Below are 20,424 nucleotides of genomic sequence, written 5' to 3' on the forward strand. Positions count from 1 at the left end.
ATCGTCCCTGCCGCTAGATATAGATGGCTCTGGAAGAGAGAGTGAAGCCTACTATCTTGTGCAGTTATGCCTAGAATAAATCCAATTCACACCTAAATCAAGACATCACCCCATGATACCTTTGGTCCTCTTCAAAAATTAAAAACAAGGCTTTTGTCAAAAGCCTGAAACTAATTGGATGATAACCTCACACACACTCTTACACCCGCCCCCTGAAATACATTCTTTAAACATGAAAACGCAGGTCAGGGAAACCCAGATATAGTGATGCCCAATTGATTGGAGAGAGAATAGCTGAATTGTGATAAGATAATAAATAGCATTGCCCAGGAGCTCTCTGCCTTGTAGGCCTTCTGAGCTCTCTTGGGTCTCCTTGAGACCACATGCTATCTCTCTGAGAGACAGCATGGGTCTTCTGGGGCCTTTCTCCTGCTTGGGCTACCTGCCATGCTGAAGCTCTCTCCCTGCTTTCTCTACTATGTATGGCCTGAGCCGATAAGAAGTTGGGGAGACATGTGGTCAATCCTTTACTGGTATTATATTAATAAATATATGCTTACCCCAAACTGACATAGGAATAGTAATTATTTTTAAAAACACGGTTTTGGTCAACCACATTAAGGGTATTCAAAACCTGAAACTTCTGATTTTGCTCTTCAATCAATCTTCTGGCAGAAGAAACTGGAGACTCTAACGTTGTAAGTTTCAGAAGGTCAGGAGAGCTAGCCTCCCCAGATCCTGATATTCTAGTGTTCAGATTTTGCAACCATCTCCATTGATGCCCTGAGGAGCAAGCAGTGCCTTTTGTGACCCAGTCCAGAAGTAGCTGAGACAAAGACTCAACCAGTAGCAATGCCAAATTTAAATCTGAACTTGGTGGTATCAGTGCTCTGTAGTAATCGAGCCAATTCTAAGCCCACTTTCCCTAGAGACCAAGATGGGATAAGAGAAAATGTGCCCCTGAGGTGTTGGTGAAAATGTGCTTTTGGGGAAAGAATTCAAGAGGTATATATGTATTTATATATACACACATAAATATATATATATATTGCACACATGAGTTATTTAGGTCATTTATATAGTAATTATATTTAAACAAATTTGTCATATAAATTGATATGTATGTGTTATTTATAAAACAGTTATTTAAAGATTTTAAATAAATAAGTTATATGTATTATACATAGGTATGTCTAAATGTAATAATGTAAAAAAATTACATTATATATGTCATGTGTGTGTATATCTATGATATATGTATAAAATATAATTGTATATCACAAATAAATAAAATTTTAAAAACACAAAAAAGAAAATGTACTTTTATTATAACTATATTTTTGAAGTAAATATCCCTTTATAAAAATTAATTGAGGTTAGAGTAAATGGAACTGGGAAGCAAGGATGCTAGGAAGCCCAGAAGCTAGTTTTCCTGACCTTTCCACACTCACAAAGATGGAGCATCTAATACCTTCACTTAAAAATGAAATGAACAAATACATAGGAAAAGGAACAAGACCTATTTCACAGGATTCCATCAGGCCTTAAAAGCGAGAAGGCCCTCAAGCCCCTCCCCTTACAACACTCTTTCTCACCATACAAGCCATCACTGGAGCTAAATCAAGAGAAAGCAGCTGAAGATAAGGGCCAAGTCTGACTATGGCCACTCCCTGTGACACAGTCAATGAAATAAACTCCTCCTCACCATGTGATCAGCAGACCAGAACAGTTACAAAATGTGCACTCCAAGTCCTTTCCATTACACATTACCTCTACTGTCCTGGAAACAGAGGCCCCAGCTTCTTCACTTAGGCAGATGCTGTAAGAGGGATTCTGAGTATGTGGCAGTGCCTGATAACATAAATAGGTATTATTTAAGGTGCATCCCCACCTGTATTTATGCTATCAAGAAGCTAAGTGGCATAATGAATAGTTTACTGAACTTGGACTCAGGCAAATGAGTTCAAATTCTGCCTCAGACACTTCATTGGTAAGTCATTTAACCTCAGTTTCCTTTTCTGAAAAATGGGAGCAATAATAGTACCTACTGGGAGCAGTTAGGTGGCACCGTGGATAAAGCACAGGCCCTGAGGGGCAGCTAGGTGGCACAGTGGGTAGAGCACCAACCCTGGATTCAGGAGGACCTGAGTTCAAATCCGGCATCAGACACTTAACACTTACTAGCTGTGTGAGCCTGGGCAAATGACTTAACCCCAATTGCCTCACCAAAAAAAATATATAATAATAAAAAATTTTAAATAATAAAAAAATAAAGCACTGGCCCTGGATTCAGGAGGACCTGAGTTCAAATCTGACCTCAGACACTTGACACTTACTAGCTGTGTGACCCTTGGCAAGTCACTTAACCCTCATTGCCCTGCAAAAGAAAAAAAAAAACAATACCTAAGTAGCATGGTTGTTATAGGATCAAATGAGATCACATATATGCATATATAGTGCTCTGAAAAGCTTAATATACAATAAATGCATATATATAACCTATATCGGATTGCTTTCCATCTTGGGGAGGAGGGAGGGACGGGAGGGTGGGAGAAAAATTTGGAACTAAAAATTCTGTGAAAATGAATGTTGAAAACTATCCTCACATGTAACTGGAAAATAATAAAATACTTTTATTTTAAAATAAAATATAAATGTTAGCAATTAGTATTATTTGATAAATACTGAATTCCCACTTAAAATAAGTAAATAAATGAATAAATAAATAGATTAATAAATAAATGAATAAACAAATAAATAGCATTGCCCTGTAATGCAAGAAGACTAAGGAATTCAGAGAAATATGGGAAACCTTGTATGAAGCAATGCAGAAGGAAGAAAGACCCTGAACAACATTCAGAATTGATCAGAATACAGCAGCACAGGGATCATTTTAAACACCATGGCCGTTCTTGGTTCCAGGGGAAAGGTGTTAAAAGAGGGGACTGCCAAATGTATTGAACACTTCAGATGTGGCCACTGTGATATTAAGTTTGTTTTGCTTAATGGTTTTTCTTTGCCACAAAGAACTATACTTTGGAGGTGGAACAGGAGATAAACCTTGAAGGAAGTAGCTCATTCTAAAGTTGTGGGGACAGCCTGTGTCCAGCAAAAAGTCTTTACACAGTCATGCTAAAACACCCAGTTCTGTGATCCTGAGTCAATATATTGCCACTTTCTTTTTGATAGGTTAAACTTCGTAGTGTCAACACCTTACACATCCATTTTACAGTCTTTTCCTGCAGAAATGAGCAAGTATCTTCCTCCAAAAGTTTTTAATAGTTTTAAGTTAAGTTGTGGGGACAGACTGTGTACAGAAAGACAGTCACAAGTTATGGGAACAGGAAGTAGTGGTATGAAGAATGCATGAAGGGGAGTAATGTGAAATGAGTCTGGAAAGGCGGGCCAGAGCCAGACTGTGAAGGTCTTTAAATACCAACCTGAGGAAGGAGTTTCTATTTTGTCCTGAAGGCAACAGGCCAAGCCTTAAGATTCTTGAGCAGGGGAGCATGTCATTGCTTGTGCTTTAGGAATGTTGTTGGCAGCTATGTGGAAGACAGATTGGAAAGGAGATTGGAAGTATGTCAATTAAGAGGCTATTTAAAATTTCCAAGCAAAAGGTGTAGAAAGCGTGAACCAAGGGTGGTAGCTATGTAAGTGGAGAGGAGACAGATATAAGATATGTTAGCTGAGGAAACAAGAGTTTAACAGTCAAATAACTTATCCAAGGTCATAATAAATGTTAGAGGCCTTACTGGGATCCAGGTCCCCTACCTCCAGATGCAATGCTTTCGGCACCACGTGGTGCAGCATCAGGAAAGAAAACCACCAGGCATTTTCTTTCCTCCATTTCCACTGCTGCTGTCACTTCAGCCCCAACTCATGGTGCCTCTGAACTGGCTATCCTGCTTCCAGACTCACCTCCTCTGAGCCATCCTTCAGAATCATCTTCCTAAAACACCATTTTTATGATGTCACTCCCCCATCTCACTGATGTTTGGTTCCTCAGTCGCTACAGAATATCAAACCCTCCCCCCACCATAGTCTGTTCCCAACTTAGATGTCCAATCTTACCTCCCAATACTCTCCCTAAGGTGAACCCCACTCCAACCCAGTTGGTCTCAATGTCCTCCAAACCTACAATATTCATTCTTTTCTCAGTTATCTTGTTCCTCTATCCCATGTATTCTTTCATTTGTCTGTCCCTGCAACCCGCGGCCTTTCAAGGGAGAGCTATCATTTTAACCAAACCAAAACAAGCTCTTAAAGTGTTACATTGTATTACATCCATATGTATACCGATACATTTTTATACTGAACAATTATATTTTCTATTAGCATCATCTGTTTGATATCTAAAATGATTATTTAATTTTATTCACACAAGTTATTACAGTGTAATAGAAATACCAAGTATTTAATTTAAGATCCAGAATGCATTTATTTCTAGGCCTTTCTGTAACCTAGGAACTAATGAAGACTTCCTGTTGTCTTCTCTCAGAGTACATTCTTAGAATAAATCACAAAATCTCAGCAGAGGGCATCTAGTCCAACTCTCATTTCAACAGGAATGAACAAGGAGCCATCTAGTCTCCACTTGAAAACATCCAATGATGAAGAACTCACTATGATAGAAGCCCATTTTAACTTTTGAAATGCCTTATTTGTTAGGAAGATTTTCTTTCTATCAATTTGGAATCTGACTGTCTACAACTTCCACCCAGAGTTCCTGGTTCTTCCCTCTGGGGCTAAGAAAAATAAATCCAATCTCTTTTATAAGACTTTCCTCCAAAAAAATCAGAGTATCCTCATCATAAGGTTGAATCCCTCCAGTTTCTTTGACTTTTTTATATGATTTTTTTTTTGGTGGGGCAATGAGGGTTAAGTGACTTGCCCAGGGTCACACAGCTAGTAAGTGTCTGAATTCATATTTGAACTCAGGTCCTCCTGAATCCAGATCTGGAGCTCCATCCACTGTGCCACCTGGCTGCCCCTATGATATGATTTTGAACAACTCTACTGCATATATTCCATAATACTCCAGATATGTTTTGACAGGGGCAGAATACTGTGAGAACATCAGGGATCCTAGGTTTCTTTATATCTAGACTACTGATGTCCAACTCAAATGGAAATGTGACCACTAAACCATACATAAGCATCCCTGATAGCTGCATATTGACTTAGAAAACCAATGTTAGCTCTAAGAAATGATGAGCCAGATGATTTCAGAAAAACCTGAAAAGCCGTTTGAACTGAGGCTAATTGAAGTGAACAGGACCATGAGAACATTGTACACGGTGACAGCAATATTGTATGACAATCAACTGTGAATAACTTAGCTCTTCTCAGCAATACAAAAATCCAAAACAATTCCAAAGGGCTCATGATGGAAAATGTTCTCCACCTCCAGAGAAGGAACTGATGTCAGAGTTAAGTTACTTACCCTAGTCATGCAGGTGAGTGATAAAAACTAGCTAAATCAGGAAAACCTGAGTTTAAATCTAGCCTCAAATATTAGCTGTGTGACCCTAAGCTAGTGGCTTAACTTCCACCTCAGTTTTCTCAACTGTAAAATGGGGATAAACAGTGCCTACCTTGGGGGCAGCTAGGTGGCACAGTGAATAAAGCACTGGCCTTGGATTTAGGAAGACCTGAGTTCAAATATGACCTCAGCCACTTGACACTTACTAGCTGTGTGACCCTGGGCAAATCACTTAACCCTCATTGCCCCCTCAAAAAACAAACAAACAGTGCCTACCTCACAGGGTTGTTGTAAGTTTTAATGAGATAGGGGCAGCTAGGTAGAGCAGTGGATAAAGCACTGGCCCTGGATTCAGAAGGACCTGAGTTCAAATACGGCCTCAGAGGTTTGACACTTACTGGCTGTGTGACCCTGGGCAAGTCACTTAACCCTCATTGCCAAAAAAAAAAAAAAGGCAAAAAAAAAAAGATTTAATGAGATAATGTATAAAGTGCTTAGCACAGTTCCTGGCACATAGTAGTCACTTAATAAGTGCTTGTTTCCTTCCTTCCTTTGAATGCAAGTCTCCAAATTCATCATTCTTTCCACTATGCCACATTACCTCTGAATATTATACTTCTATTGATGCAGCCTAAAGTCATATTAGCATTTTTGGCTGCCATGTTACATTCTTGACTCATACTTAACTTGTCTTCCAGGCTTTACATATGGACTGTTGTTTAGCCATGACTCCCCCATCTTGTTCTTGTGCAGTTGAATTTCTGAACCTAAAAATGGATGTTGAATTTCTCTCTAAGCCCTAAGGATACAAAGAATGGCAAAAGAATCTCTACTCTCAAGGAGTTTACAGTTGAATGGGGAATACAACATGCAAACAACCGTGTGCAAACAAGATATATACAGGATAAGTTGGAGATGATCTCAGAAGGAAGGCATTACAGGACAAGCAAAAAAGGACAAGCAAAGGCTTCTTCTAGAATGCAGGACTTCAACAGAGACTCTAAAAAAGCCAGCAAAGCTGTGGAGAGAGAATTCTGGGCACTGTGGGTCAGTCAGTGAAATTGTCCAAGGTAGAAGGAGAAGGAGTATCTTGTGCCAGGAATAGTAGGTTGGCCAGTGTCACTGGATTGCAGAACACATGATAGTGAATAAGGTGTAAGAAGACTGGAGGAAAGATTTGTATTTGATCTTAGAGGTAATAGGGAGCCACTAGAGTTTATTAAAGGGGTGGGGACAGGTGACATGGCCAGACTTGCTCTTTAGGAAGATCAAATTGACAACTGAGGGGAGGATAGACTGGAGTGAGGAAATACTTGAAAAAGGGAGACTCACCAGCAGCCTATTTCAACAGTCTAGGTGTAGGGTAATGAAGACCTACACCAGGATGGTAGCAGTGTGAGGGGAAAGAAGTAGGCATATTCAAGAGATGTTTGAAGGGCTTGGCAATAGATTGGATATGGGATGAAAAAAGAGTGATTAGTCAAAGAAAATATCTAGATTTTGAGCCTAGGTGGCTAGGGAGATGGTAACAGAGAATAATAGCTATAGAAAAGTTAGGAAGAAGGAAGGTTTTGTATGGGAAAAGAATAATTTAAGTTTTGGACATAATTTAAGATGTCTACAGAACAGTCCAGTTTGAGATGCCTCACAGGCATGAGATTCAAGCTAAAGGTCAGGAGAGAGGTTATAAGCATGTCCTGTTCTGCCAGGGATTTAAGGCACTAGTGAGATAGTGTAACCAAAAAGCATGTCATAAAAATAAGCTAGTTAGGAGAATATGCCAGGATGGACCTAAAAAAAGAACCCTGGAATCTAACCATATTAGGCCACTTTGGGAGTAGTTGATACCTGAGGGTTGACTGGATAAACTTTCAATGACTACTCCTGAGCTAATTTATCTACAATGAAAACGTGAGTCAATAGATAGTAACAACCTAGAAACTGACCACCCAGGATTTTCAGGTTCTGACATCACCATGTTTTCCCACAGTCAGGATGTTGTTCAGCAAGTTACAGTGGGTTGTGTTCAATGTCTCACCTCTTTCCCAAACACTAGTTCTTTTTCTCTCATCTTTTAAAGGAAATTTCTATTTCCTCCTTGATATAGTTATACTGGCCATAAAAGTTGATTTAAGATTAACGAGATTATGTAATTTGTCTAGACTTAATTGTTCCAATCTGGCTACAGTTGATTTCCATTTGGAAAGAAGTATAACCAGTCCCTGGAATGTAACACCTCCCCGAACTCCACATTTCTGGCTGGCATTTTTCTCTGCAAGCTAAAAAAGAATTTGGTTTTTTTCCTTGGCATTGGAGTTAATCCACTCATCACCAGCTGCATTATAATACCACTTACTTCCCCCTTAGTAGATGAAATCACAGTTGAATGGAATTTTAAGGTTGGAAGGGCTTGTTAAGGGCAAACAACCAAGCGTTTGCTAGGATTTCTTAGGTGCCTACTTTGCCTGGTTTAGGCGTTGTTGAGACAAAAGTGAAAACAATCCATGCCCTCAAGGAGTTTACAATCTAGCCAGGGAAAACAAAAGGAGCCTGTGTAGATACATACAAAGAAGTTATAAAGTAGTTTTGATGGAAAGAGAAAACACTAGCAGCTGCTAGGGGAGGGGGAAATCAGGAAAAGCCTCTTGTAAAACATAATTTGACCTGAGCTTTGAAAAGAGGAAACTAGTTGGTAGAGTGGGTAAGACTTGCGTTCAAGTGTGACCTCAGACACTTAGTTCTGTGACCCAGAGCAAGTCACTTATTCTCTGCTTGTCTCAGTTTCCTCATCTTCAAAATGGGGATAATAACACCTACCCTACAAGGTTCTTGTGAGGATCAGATGAGATATTTTCAAATGCTTGACAAATTTTTAAATGCTACACAAACACAAGCTATTAATAACAGTAATAAAACTTGGGAATCTGAGAGACAGAGCTGAAGAAAGAATATATTTTGTACATCACATTGTCACCCCCCAGTAAAGAATCCCTCCTGGCACACAGTGGATGAATGCTTAATACATGTTAGTCAATTGATTGACTACAACATACAAGGGTCATCCAGCCTCTGATCAAAGACCTGCAATAAGGAGGAACCCACAGTGATGGGAACTAATCTATTCCACTTAGGGATAGCTCTAATTGTTGGGAAGTTTATCCTGGTGTCAAGACTACATTTGCCTTTTCTAAACTACTACCCATTTCAAAGTCCATTCAAAGAATGGGGCACAAGAAATGGTCTATGCATATCAATCAGTAAGTAAGCATGTATTTAATACATAATAGTTGCCCTGAACTGTGCTGGAGATACTTATGCAAAGATTAGAATAATTGGTACTCTCAAGGAGCTTACATTATAACAGTGGAATTAAAATACACCTATGAGTATATATAGAAGAAATCTAAAAAGAATAATTACAAATAAATACATTGGAATTAATATAATAAATACAAGATGAAAAGCACTAGCAATTGGGATTAGGACAGGCTTCCAGTAACAGGAAGTGCTTGAGCTGTGTCTTGAAATAAGAGAGCCACATTCTAGGAGGAGGAGGTGATGATATATTCACATACTTAGATTTCAATTGGGAAATTTTCTAGAACAGTGAGTGGCCAAACTATTCCTCTGACTCTATGTCCAGTCTGGACATTGCACTCCAAGGAAATTAAAGATAGTCTCTGTCCTGGATTCTCTTCTTTTTTCTCTCTTACTGACTTCATCAACTCTTTTTCTTTTTTTTTTTTTTTTGGTGAGGCAATTGGGCTTAAGTGACTTGCCCTGGGTCACACAGCTAGTAACTGTCAAGTGTCTGAGGCTGGATTTGAACTCAGGTCCTCCTGACTCCGGGGCGCCACCTAGCTGCCCCAACTTCATAAACTCTTAAAGATTTAATTATCATCTCTATGTAGATGACTCCCTGATCTTTATAGCAGTCACTCAACAAGCATTGATTAAGCACTCACTTAATTATCAGGCACTCTGCTAAGCACTATGTATACAAAGGAAGGCAAAAAGCAGTCCCTGCCCTCAAGTAGCTTATATTCTATCAAGGGAAATAATATAAATAAATAACTAAATGAAGAATGATGAATGAACTAATTAACTAATCAATCAATCAATCAACTAATTAAAATGAATGAGTGGACAAATAAATAGATAGATAGATAGGGGGCAGCTAGATGGTGCAGTGAATAAAGCACCAGCCCTCAATTCAGGAGGACCTGAGTTCACATCCAGCCTGACACTTGACACTTACTAGTTGTGTGACCCCTGGGCAAGTCACTTAACCCCAGTTGCCTCACCAAAAAACAAAACAAAACAAAACAAAAGGTAGAAAGGAACCAGCCAGGTCATGAAGAGTGTTGTGGCAAAGAACTTTTTTTTTTAAATCAATAATAGGAAGCCACTGGAGTTTTGTTTTGTTTAATAAGGGAGCAACCCAGTCAATTATATGCATTAAGAAAATAATTTTGACCGTTGAATGGAGGATGGATTAGAATGAGGAAAAGCTTAAAGCAGGGAAACCAATTAGAAGGTTATTGCAATAGTCCAGGAAGGAGGTGCTGGGCCTGAATTTTTGTCGTATTCAGTCATATCTGACTCATCATGAGCCCATTTGGAGTTTTCTTGGCAAAGATATTGGAGTAGCTTGTCACTTCCTTCTCCAGCTCATTTTACAGATGAGGAAACTGAGGCAAACAGGTCTGAATGAGTTGCTCAGAGTCACACAGCTAGTAAATGCCTGAGGTTAGATTTTTTGTTTTGTTTTGTTTTGTTTGTTTTTTGGTGAGGCAGTTGGGGTTAAGTGACTTGCCCAGGGTCATGCAGCTAGTAAGTGTCAAGTGTCTGAGGTCTGATTTGAACTCAGGTCCTCCTGAATCCAGGGCTGGTGTTTTATCCACTGCGCCACCTAGCTGCCCCTGAGGTTAGATTTTAATATAGGGAGATCTGCCTCCAGGCCCAGCACTTTAACCTCTGTGCCACCTAGCTCCCTAAGCCTGAATTAGGGTAATATATAAGTGAAAAGAACCCTAGTGTCTCTCCCAAACTACATTCTCAAATAATCACCTGTCTATTAGACATTTCTAACTAGATATTCCATTGGCATCACATTTAAAGCCAAGGGAGAACTCTATCTTTTCACCAAAACCTGGTTCTCTTCTGAATTTGCCTGGTACAACCATACTTTTAGCACTTAAGTTCTCAACTCCAGTGTCATGTTTAACTCCTCATTTACATCTCACATATACAGTCAGTTGCCAAATATCACTGTTTTTACTTCCATAGCATCTCCCACATCTGTCTCCACTCACCTCCCATCATCACCTCTCACCTGGACTATTGTGATTCTAAGAGGCAGATGTCAGGAAAGAGTAAATTCCAGCATGAGAGTCAGACATGGGAATGCCAGTAATACCACTACTAGGTCTATATCCCAAAGAGATCATAAAAAAGGGAAAAGGACCCACATGTACAAAAATATTTCTAGCTGTTCTTTTTGTGATAGCAATGAATTGGAAATTGAGGGGATGCCCATCAAATGGGGAATGGCTAAACAAGTTGCGGCATACAAATGAATGGAATACTATTGTGCTGTAAAGAAATGATTGTAACAATTGGAATGACGCCACCTGCTGGAGACTTACTATAGAAGAGTTCCACCCATGAAGTGAAGGTCTTTAAGGGCAAGACCAGGAGTCTTTTCTCTGGTGTCAGGAAGTGATGCGGGCTGGTGGGAGGAGGAAGGAAGAGACTGAGGACGCTGGTGGAGAGGGGAGCTAGAAATGTGCTCTCCCTTTAATAGATAGGAATCTAGGTCTTTTCTTCTCTCTTTAGCAAACTCTTATTCTCCTTAATAAATGCTTAAAAGTCTAACTCTTGCTAAAGCTTATAATTTATTGGCAACCACTCATTAGATATTTTACACAGTTTAGCTAGAATTTTAGCCCTTAACATGATAAGCATATGGATTTCAGAAAAACATGGAAAGAATTACATGAACTGATGCTGAGTGAAATGAGCAGAACATTGTACACAGGATCAACAACACTGTGTGATGATCAACTGTGATAGACTTAACTCTTCTCACCAATACAATGATCCAAGACAATGCCAAAAGACTCGTGGCGGAAAATGTTCTCCACATTCAGAAAAAGAACTATGGACTCTGAAGCATATTATTTTTACTTTTGTTGTTGCTCTTTAGTTATTGTTCTTGTTTATTCTTTCTTGCATTTTTTCCTTTTGTTCTGATTAATTTCAAAATATGTTTAACATGATATAGGTGTATAACCTATATCAGAATGCTTGGGGGCAGCTGGGTGGCACAGTGGATAAAGCACTGGCCCTGGATTCAGGAGGACCTGAGTTCAAATCCAGCCTCAGACACTTGACACTTGCAAGCTGTGTGACCCTGGGCAAGTCACTTGACCCTCATTGCCCTGCCCCAAAATAAAAAATTCTTTACATAAAATTGAGAAAAATTTAAAAGGAATAGGTATCAGGCACAGGATAGACGGCAAAGGATAGACTATCATGGGTGAAGAACAGCAAGGAGGCCAGTTTGGCTGGACTGAGGAAGTTGTGACAGTCATATATAATAATGTATACAATAAGGTTGAAAAGGAATTCAGTAACTAGATTAGTCTTATCCATCCGGCTTGGGCATTTTGCCATTTGCCTTGCTGTTTCTCTCTCTGTCTCCCTGCCTCTGTCTGTGTGTGTGTGTGTGTATGTGTGTCTTTCTCTCTGTGTTTGTCTCTCTCTGTGTCTCTGTTTCTCTGTCTCTGTCTCTCTGTCTGTCTCTGTCTCTGTGTCTCTCTGTCTCTCTCTCCTCCCCACCCCCTTGCCCTGGAACACCAGTACCCTTTGAACCTGACTTCCAGAGATTATTGAAGCATTTAATCCACCTAGATTTGGAACTCAGGTTTAGGACTGAGTTGTCCAGATTGGTGAATGAATGAATACAAATTTACTATCTCTAGTGATATACATTGGCTACAAACTGACTATATCTAGCTAGGCCCAGACCATGCTTTACATGTGTATCCACCCCAGACATCCCTCCAGGGGATCCTCCCTCCTCCACTCCTCCTTCACCTCATTACTCAGATCAGCTCTATCTAGCTTTGGGAAAAGTATGACAATCAACCACACTAAGGCTTCAGTCAACATTCTTGTGACTCCCTGAACCAAAACTCTCTTCACTAACCACCATTCCTTAATATGTATCCCTCCCACATCTAATTGGAATGTAAGCTCCTTGAAGGCAGGGACCATCTCACAGTAAGCATTTAATAAATGTTGTTGGGTTTTTTCCATTCCTTCAATGGAGTTGATATGGGGGAAATGGAGTATGGGGTTGGATTAGGGGTAGGGTTAGGGGTTCTTAGGAATTCCTCTTTAAAGAATTACACCCGGGGCAGCTAGGTGGCGCAGTGGTAAAGCACCGGCCCTGGATTCAGGAGTACCTGAGTTCAAATCTGGCCTCAGACACTTGACACTTACTAGCCGTGTGACCCTGGGCAAGTCACTTAACCCCCATTGCCCCGCAAAAAAACAAAAAACTCATGAAAGAATTACACCCTCTTGCACACAAAAGTAGTTAGAATAAGGTGATAGTTTATTTAGGGGCAAGGGAAGGGAAGGGGCGGGGGCGGGAAGGGAAACCATGAAAGAAATCCTTGGACTCTTCATGGGGAGATAGGCACAAAGCATGTGGCTCAGAGGTACCAATCTCCTCGAGCAGGAGACTGGCAGGTACTTTTATAGAGGACTGATGGGGGGAGGGGTGACCATTTGACTGTGGAAAGTTCTTTTAGTGAGGGAGGATCATCCCCCATTGGTGGTAGCTGGGGGAATTGGGTGAGGAGTGGAGGACCATCCCCCACTGGTAGTGACTAGAGGAATTGGGTAAGGGGTGGCTACAGATCTCTCTTTAGGACACAAAGGCCGAAGCCACACCCAAATTTATCTCCAGGGATAAGGGAGACCAGAATGAAGGGTGGAGGTCCCAAAGCTAGCTCAGTCCAAACTGGTTCTGCTTATCTCTCTAGGGTATCTGTCCTCTGGTTTAGTTTCTCAAGGAGAAGAATCCTTGATGTGCCCCAGAGAACTTCTGGGGTGCTCTGCACCCCAAGACAGAGTCAAGTTGTAAAAGGCTTTCAATGTCAAAAAAGAAGAGATTGTATTTGATTTTAGCAGTAATAGAGTCACTGGAGTTTATTGAGCAGAAGAGTGCTATGCTCAGACCTGTATTTTAGTAAAATTTCTTGGGCATCTGTGTGGAGACTTAAGCAGTTCCTGACACATAGTAGGTACTTAATAAATATTGCTTGACTGGAGGATGGCTTGGAGAGTGAAGAGAACTGAAACAATGACTAATTGGAAACTGTCAAATAGTTTGAGCAAGAGGGGATGAGTGAAATGACAAAAAAGAGGAATTTAGGAAAACATGGGATGATTTATGTGAACTGATGCAGAATGAAGTAAGCATCACTGAGAGAACATTATAGACATTGACTACAATGTAAATGAAAAGATCACTAAGAGGAAAATGAATTCTGAGTAACTAATAATATTCTCAAGGAACAAATAATGAAAAATGCCTTCCCCTCCTGGTAGAGAAGTACAAGACTATTGTTGTTGAGTTGTTTTAGTCCTGTCTTCCTCTTTGTGACCTCATTTGGGTTTTTGTTGTTGTTTGCAGAGATATTAGAGTGGTTTGCCATTTCCTTCTCCAGCTCATTTTACAGATAAGGAAACTGAGGCAAACAGGGTGAAATGACTTGCCCAGGGTCACACAGCTAGTGTCTGAGGCTAGATTTGAACTCATGAAGATTAGTCTTTCTGACTTCAGGCCTGACAATTTTTCCACTGTACCAATTACCTGCCCCTATTTGACAAATATTACCCTACAGAATAAAAGTCAAATTACTTATCTTAGTATACTTGAGTGCTTCAGGGGTACAAGGAAGTGTATGATAGGAACTGAAATTCTTTGTGTCAGAATGGAACAGCAGTAGTGAGAATGAGCAACCAGCCAGTTGACAAGCAGCAGAAAGACGGTCAGGACTAGGGGATATCAGCTCCTGTCACTCATTTCTCCTTTTCCCTGAGGCAGCTGAATTGTACTAGAATTGACACTTCTCTACTTTCTGCCCTTAGGCTACCTCCAGCTTTGCTTTCTGCCAATCCCATCTACCAGCTCTCAGCCTCAGTCTGCCAGGTCAACTAGTAGAGCCCTGAAAATGCAATGCTCGTTCCTATCACTTAGTCTTTGCTCACCTTCCTCTCTAGTTTCTTCCTTCTATGAAGCCCTCCTCATTCTTCTTTGTTTACTTCAATCATGGCATCTTCGAGAGACTAGCTCGAATCTCACCTCTTCTGTGAAGACTTCCATGGCCACAATAGACCACAGTGATCTCTGCCCCCTCTGGTTTTCTTTAGTACTTCCTGCTTACACCTGGTACTTGTCAAGATAGTATGATAAAGGGCTGCTAGGTGGCACAGTGGATAGAGCACCAGCCCTGGATTCAGGAAGATCTAAGTTCAAATTTGACACTTGACACTTAATAGCTATGTGACCCTGGGCAAGTCACTTAACCCCAATTGCCTCACTTAAAAAAAAAAAAAGTATGATAAAGCAGAGGAGAAGAAAAAAGAAACTTTTGTACAGAACGTTGGGCTTTTTAAAGTGCTTTCAAGTATATGGTCTCATTAGATCCTCACAACAGCTATGTAGACAGGCAGAGAAGGTCTGATTTTCTCCAAATACTTCAATGTTTTCAGTTATCTTTTAATTTTAGTGTATTCATTTAGTTTATAGCTTGGTGGATAAAGCACTGGACTTACAATCAAGAAGACTTGAGTTCAATCCTGACATGAATACTAGTTTTGTAATTACAGGAGATATTTTTGTGACATTACTTTCTCTTTATACACAGTAAGTACTTAGTAAATGCTTTCATTCATTCATTCTTCATTCATTCATTCAGCAGCTAGGTAGCACAGTGGATAAAACACAAGGTCTAAAGTCAGGGAGACCTGAGTTCAAATCCAGCCTCCAGACACTACTGTGTAACCCTGGGCAAGTCACTTAACCTTTGTCTGCTTCAGTTTCCTCAGTTGTAAAACGAGGGTGGTAAGAATACCTACCTTGTAGGGTTGTTGTGAGGAACAAATGAGGTAATATTGGTAAAACACTTAACACAGTCTGGCACATAATATGTACTTAATAAATGTTTATTTCCTTCTTCATTTCATTCATTCATTGCTTATTCTCCTACCTGTCTGACCACTCCTCACTTTCTTTTGATGGATCATCATCCCAATCATTACTTCTAACTATGGGCAATAATAATAGTACCTACTTTATGTGTATGAGTATATCCCGGGCCTCTGTCCTTTACCCTCTTCTCTATACTCTCTTTTACTGACCTCATCAGCTCATATGGTTTAATTAATCATCTCTATGCTGATTATTCAGATTTACGCATCTTAGCCCTAGTCTTGCCCCTGAGTCTTAGTCCTCACATCAATCATTTAAGTATTGAACATTTTTTTGTTGTGTTTATTGCGAGGCAATGAGGGTTAAGTGACTTGCCCAGGGTCACACAGCTAGTAAGTGTCAAGTGTCTGAGGCCAGATTTGAACTCAGGTCCTCCTGAATCCAGGGCCGGTGCTTAATCCACCAAGCCACCTAGCTGCCCCCAAGTATTGAACATTTTGAAGTAGATGTTTCATAGGCATCTCAAGTTCAACAGGTGCAAAATCTAATTTATTATTAACCCCAACCCCAACCCCTGCTTCCAAAACATGCAAACAAAGAAACAAAAAATCAAAGTCAGGGCAGCTAGGTGGCACAGTGGATAGAGCACTGGCCCTGGATTCAGGAGGACCTGAGTTCAAATCTGACTTCAGACACTTGACACTTACTAGCTGTGTGACCCTGGGCAAGTCACTTAATCCTCATTGCCCAGCCAATATATATCAAAGTCAAAGGAAAAACAAAAACTCCTCTCCTTTAGATTTTCCTATTTCTATCCATCCATTTCTAACCATCATTCTTCCAGTAACCCAAGTTCACCACCTCATTTTCATCCTAGACTCCTCACTATTACTCATCTTCCATATTCAATCTGTTTCCAAACTTGTTATTTCTGTTCCCTTATCTCTTATATCCATTCTTTCTAAGGGGAAAACATACAAGAGGAGCTGTGGAGGTCAGTATGGCAAGATTGAACAACTGACTGGACATGAGAAGTGAGAGAGACTTGAGGAGTCAAAAATAATGCTGAGGTTATGAACCCAGACATACTAACTTGGAAGTGTTCATTGAAATGTCCGTTAGGCAGTTGGTGAAACAAGACTGAAGCCCAGTATGGGAGAAATTAGACTTGTCCTGTTTGGCACAGGAGAGTAGAACCCAGAGAAATAGGTGGAATTTTTTTTGGCAGGGCAATGACAGTTAAGTGACTTGCCCAGGGTCACACAGCTAGTAAATGTCAAGTGTCTGAGGCCGGATTTGAACTCAGGTCCTCTTGAATCCAGGGCTGGTGCTTTATCCAATGTGCCACCAAGCTGCCCCCAGGTGGAAATTTTTAAGAGGAAAAGGTAGGCTGTATGTATAGAAAAGCCTCCTGGTTGAAACTTCCCCAGAGTGGAATGGGCTACCTTGGAAGTCTTCAAGTGGAAGTTGAGGGTCACCTGATAGGTATGGTGGGAGGTATAACTGATAGTAGAGTGGAAATTCATTTCATGTACAAGTTGGACTAGCTGGCTAAAGTCCCTCCCAACTCAAATTCTGTGATTCTATGAACCTAGAAGACTGGAGGGATGGTGTTGCCTTCAACAGTAATAGTGAAATTTGGAAGAGGGATAGCTGGGTAAAGAATTCTGTTTTGATCATGTTGAATTTGATCTCTCTCTATACTTCCCATAAACAGAAATATGATGACTCTAGTCAATGTTGTTTCAGAATCTTGCACGCCTTCCTTACATAAAAAGTTGAATATTCCTGCAGCTAACCAATTCTGATATGTATTACTTTATCGGTTTGGTTCTTTTAGCTGCCTTCTCAGTCTTTAAATGTTTGCAGAGTTATTCCTTAAACTATGTATTACCTGCATCATCTACAAAGTCTATAGATTCCTTCCCCACCCCCATTTTGAGGAACAGTGACTTTTCTATGACTCATAAGTGACATCTACAGGAAAAAATCCAAAGTGCTTAGTCTGGCATTCAAATTGTCTCAAGAATTGGTTCAAATCTCTCATTCTAGTTTCTTCTCCCACTTTCTAACATAAATCCTTTATTTCAGCCAGACTGGTGACTCATGATCTCCACCTTCATTCCTGTCTCATGTGTGACCCTACCCATTCATAGTCTTTTTTTTTTTTTTTTTTGCGGGGCAATGGGGGTTAAGTGACTTGCCCAGGGTCACACAGCTAGTAAGTGTCAAGTGTCTGAGGCCGGATTTGAACTCAGGTACTCCTGAATCCAGGGCCGGTGCTTAATCCACTGCACCACCTAGCCGCCCCCTATTCATAGCCATAAGGTCAGAGACTGGAAGGGATGTTAGAGGTCATCCAGTGCACCCCCCCCTCACTTTAGATGTGTGGAAATCAAGGCCCAAAGAAATTCAGTGACTTGGCTAAATTTACATAGGGGGTTGGGGTAAAGCCAGAACAAGAATTCAGGTCCAAATTCAGCACAATGTTCACTGCAACAAACTATATTCCATTAATTCACTTATTCATTCTTTCAACAAGTATCAACTGAGCACTTAATAGATGGTAGGCATTACGGTGATTCAAAGATAAATAAGACATAACCCTTGCCCAAAAGGCTGGTGCAGTCTAATGTGTGTGTGGAGGTATAGAATCGGTACAAAGTTCTTTAGCTGTTTAGAGGAGGGAAAATTCATATCTGGTTGGGCAGGATCATGAAGGGGGCAATTGGGCGAGGCCTAAAAGTATGGATGTGAACAACTTCAGTAGACATAAGAGGGGGAGAGACCACTCTAGGCAAAGGAAACAGCATGAGCAAAGGCATGGAGGTAGGAAAGAATGGGTTGTATTTAAGGAACAGGATGGACCAATTTGGCTTGACCACAGGATGCATAGATAGATATAGGGGACTCCCAGGGAGTTTAAGTCTAGTTAGGTATATTCTCTCACACTAACTAGATTATAAACTCTTCAGTGACAGGGACTACATCCTCCACATTCATTCCCCAGAGTGGCCTAGCACAAAGTTAAGTATATGAACAAATATTTGTTGAAAGAACATTCTGTCTTTGTGGACCAAGATATATTTCTATTCTCTCCATATTGAGTCAATGAGATAAATTGTGCTTTCTGTAATACATTGGTTTTTTGGGGGGTGGAGGGAGGATAAAAGGAGTGTCATTTGAAAGGTTTAGTTTGTAGAAGCTGTAAAGAATTGTTATTTGAGGTTTTTATGCCTCGGGGAGTACTGGCCTGGGGCTCCGAAAACTGCAAGGTGCTCCACCCACTGGTTGTAGCCGTTGCCATGGTGCTGGCACCTCATGTCATCACAACTCGCTGACGCCTACATGGGCTGGACAAAATTATAATGATTGGAAGCCTAGTGAGGGCAGTCATGTGACTGTCAGAGCGGCCAGACAATTGGTTGGGGGCTGTGTGGGGTTTCTGGGAACAGGAAGAATCCGCCATTCTAGCTGGAAGCTGGAAGGCGACAGTAGCGCTGCTGTGTATTCTCAGCTGATTCCTGGGCGGTGGTGTTATTCAGGTTGTACAATTTCCCTTTCCCCATTTTATTTCCTTTCCCTTGATCCTACTGATCCTGTTTGCGGTTTTTTTTTAAAGTTCATTCTTGTTAAAATAAATCCTATTCTGTTTTGAGGAAGGCTGCCGGTCTCCTTCCTTGCCCCAATATTGCAGCGAGCCACTTAGCTAACACTCCCCAATTAAAAATTGGTCTCCACAAAGCTTAAGGACAGACTCATAGACAATAATTGTCAGTTTCCTCATCTGTAAAATAAAGGGTTTCAAATGATCTTTTTTAGATTCCTTCCACGTCTAAATCTCATGATTTTATTTTCCTTAAAATGTTGGAGCAGGAAGGGACTTTAGAGAACTATATCATAGATTTAGAACTGGGAGATGACCTTAGGGGTCATTAGAGGTTAATCCTCTAATTTTGCTGATAAGGAAATTTTGCTCAGAGAGGTTGTGGCTTACCTATGAGGCACACACAGTAAGTGTCTGAGGCAGTGTTAACACTCAGGTCTCCTGACTCCCAGTTCAACCCTCATAGAATCATCATCCTACCCTACCTCAAAAGAGGGAATGGAGGTACAGAGAGAAAGGTGAAGCTGTTTAAGAAAACAATAGCTTCTTTCAAATGAAGGGCAGGGCTAATATTTGGAAGGAGTTCTGTGTTGTCTCTCACAGGAACAGAACTATAACTAATGAGTGAAAGGTACAAAGAAGCCGATTTTGACTTAATACAAGTATAGTAAGACTCTGGACTTACTCTCCCAACCAACTCAAGGTGGGTCCCCAAAGGGGCTGGCTACAGTTCCACCTTCAGCATCTAAGGGAAAGAACTTTCTAACATTTAAGGCTGCCACAAAAGGTTCTAGATTCTTTGTCACTGCAAGTGTTGATCAAACTACCAGTTAAGGAAACTGTTATCCAAGAGATTTCTGCATTAGGCAGGAAGTTAGACTATCACCTATCAGGAATGTCATAGAGAGGATTTACTGGAAAGTGAAACTAGACTACCTCTACAATGCCTTCCAATTCTAGACTGTAGGATTTGTGTATTTACTATGTGATAGATTTGACTTTCTTGTCTTTTTCCTCTCCTTCTCTGGTGACTTATCCCTCAGTCTCTGGGCTCTGACATCATATCATAAACAAAAAGGCCAATCTCAAAGTGACTCATTC

Source organism: Dromiciops gliroides, chromosome 2 (genome assembly GCF_019393635.1).
Source record: "Dromiciops gliroides isolate mDroGli1 chromosome 2, mDroGli1.pri, whole genome shotgun sequence".
In the NCBI taxonomy this organism is placed as follows: Eukaryota; Metazoa; Chordata; class Mammalia; order Microbiotheria; family Microbiotheriidae; genus Dromiciops; species Dromiciops gliroides.